At 65.8% G+C, this 2,557-nt stretch overlaps 1 protein-coding gene across 1 annotated transcript in view; it reads right to left on the reverse strand.

Moving 5' to 3' along the window:
• MLLT11 (MLLT11, transcription factor 7 cofactor) overlaps nucleotides 1-1,732 on the reverse strand; it is a 5,921-nt gene extending 4,189 nt beyond the window's left edge. The window contains exon 1 of the mRNA XM_026079117.1: nucleotides 167-1,732. The gene's annotated coding sequence lies outside the window, so the exon portion shown is untranslated. The remainder of the gene's footprint in view (nucleotides 1-166) is intronic.
• Nucleotides 1,733-2,557: the final 825 nt, after the last annotated feature.

A 2,557-nucleotide genomic window follows, 5' to 3' on the forward strand; every position in this document is an offset into this window, starting at 1 on the left:
GAGAAGGTCTCGCCGGCGTTTTGGAGCGGCGGGGCGAAAGCGCTCCGGCGGGCCCCGAAGCGAGGCGCCGAGATGGGATCGCAGCGCGGCGTTGCTGCTGGTGTAAACGCGTTAAAAATATATAGCGGCGGCTATATATTATTTATATATATATATATATAGCCACCTGTCACTGTTCCCTCTTTGCTCGTGTAATCTTCAGCGCAGGATCCGAGGGGAACGGCCCATTTTCGGCTGGCAAAGGCTCCTCTTTACCTGCATACAAAGAAGTGGGGGTGCCCCAGTACCCCCGAACCGTGTAGGAAAACATCTTGCAGGTAAATCACCGTCTTGGGGCTCCGGATATTTGGTCTCAATGGCCCGGCCGTGGGGTTTTTTGCAGCATCACTGAGCCCGCAGCCATTCGGTCACGAAACTGTATTCATGGGACTGGGTAAAAATCTCTTTTTTTTGCCCCGGGTGCATTGTGCCATGTAGCCAAAGCCCGGGGAGCGGGGACCAAAGAAATCCCCGACTCCCGGGGCTGCGACCTGCAAATCCGCCCCGGCCGGGCCGCGGCTCGGCCCTGAACGTCCCTCCTCGCCTAGGAGACACACAGCGGCCCTCGCCCTCCTCTCCCCGGGATTAACATTCCTTTCGGCATTTGTAGAGGAGCGGTTTTTTTTCTTTCCCCTTCCTTTTGATGAGCGCTGATCATTTCTGCCAAGTGCCGGCCGCGTCCCCGAGCGCTCGGCTTTCTGCCTGGCTCTTTCTACCTCCTCCTTCCCACTGGGATGTGAAGGATATGGGGTCCCGCTCTCCTAAATAGACCCGTTCACAGTTGGGCTGTGCTGGCACGGTGGTGCGGGAAAAACACCATCTCAGCGCATGGTGGAAGATGCTCCGGCACTTCCCTAGGAGCTGGAGCGTTTTGGGGGATCCCAAGGGACATAGATTGCACCGGGATGCTCCGTAAGGAGGCAACCTCACGGCCCGTGTCCGGATCTGACCCATTGCCTTGCGCTAGGGGAAAAAGCGGCTCTTCAGGCAGGAGCCTGCATGAGAAAGCGGCTGAAACGAGGTCTCAAACACTCGGTGCATTATCAGCCGGGGCCTCTCCGACTGTTCGTCACAACAGCCGGACGGACACCCGCCTGAACGGGCACAGTGGCGCCTTGTTAGGGCTTCGCGGAGTCGCAGCCATCGGGATGTTGGGGATTTCGGACCGTTTCCTCCCCGCGGGTGGGGGCAGCACGGCGGGATGGTTCAGGAGCCGCCGGGGGCCGAGCCCCGCGGGGAGGCCGTGCCCGAACGACGCATCCCGTCCGGAGCCGAAAACGGGGCGAAACCCCRCCGTCGCGCGTCGGGGAAGGCGGCGCGGCGAAAACGAGAGCGAAGGAGAAATAACGAAACCCGTCCTCCCCGCCCCGGCTGGCAATCGCCGGTGCCGMGGGCCCGAGGAAATGGCGCAAGGCGGATTTGCACCCGCCGCGGGTCCGGCCCCCCCCCCTTGGCTTCCGCTATTTCGGGGAGCCGCGGCCCGAGAGCCCCGCGAACCCTCTGCCGGGGGGGAGCAGGGAGAATCAGGGCCTGCCGGAGTGGCCCTGCCACATCCCTGGAAAAAAACGGGAATAACCCTCCGGGAGGGGACCATAACCCTGGGGGGCCGCGGGGAGGGATGGGGACCCCACGGCAGCCCCCTCCCATCCTGGCAGCCTTTGCTGTTCCCAGTGCCCCAGCCCCGTTTGCACCCTGCGAGCACCCACTCTGTACGGGCCCCCCCCCCCAAGACCACAAGGGCCCGGGACCCCCACCCTGCTTGGCTCGGGGACCCCCAGCCCTGCTGGGACCCCCCCAACATCACTGAGCCCCAGGACCCCCAGCCCTGCTGTGGACTCCCAAAATCCCGCCAAGCCCAGGGCCCTCTGCCCTGCCAAGGTCAGGGACCCCCAGCCTGGCCACAGACAACCCCCCCCCAGGACCCCCCAACGCTGCTGAACCCCAGGACCCAAAGCTCTGGCAGGTCCCCCCCAAACCCCACCAAGGCCAGGGACCCCCAGCCCCACCATGCCCCCGATGCCCTGCCCTGCTGGAGCCCCCCTAACCCTGCTGAACCCCGGGACCCCCTGCCCAGATGAGCCCCCCCAGCCCTGCTGGGGACCCCAAGCCCTGCTGAACCCCGACACCCCCAGCCCAGCCAAGGTTGGGGACCCCCAGCTTTGCCAGGCCCCCCCAGCCCTGCCATGTCCCCAACCCACTGCTCTGCTGGGGACCCCCCAACCCTGCTGAGCCCCAGGACCCCCAGTCTTGCTGGGACCCCCAGGAGCCGCTAACCCTGCCGAGCCCTGGGACCCCCCCAGCCTGGCCGAGCCCCCCCAGCCCTGCCGGGGACCTAAGCTCTGCCGAGCCCTGGGACCCCCAGCCCTGCTGGGACCCCCCGAACCCTGCCAAGGTTGGGGACCCCCAGTCCTGCCGGCCCCCCTGGACCCCTCCAGCCCTGCTGAGACCCCCCGAACCCTGCCAAGGTTGGGGACCCCCAGCCCTGCCGGCCCCCCCCGGACCCCTCCAGCCCTGCTGG

Source organism: Apteryx rowi, unplaced genomic scaffold (genome assembly GCF_003343035.1).
Source record: "Apteryx rowi isolate R43461 unplaced genomic scaffold, aptRow1 scaffold_492, whole genome shotgun sequence".
Classification (NCBI taxonomy): domain Eukaryota; kingdom Metazoa; phylum Chordata; class Aves; order Apterygiformes; family Apterygidae; genus Apteryx; species Apteryx rowi.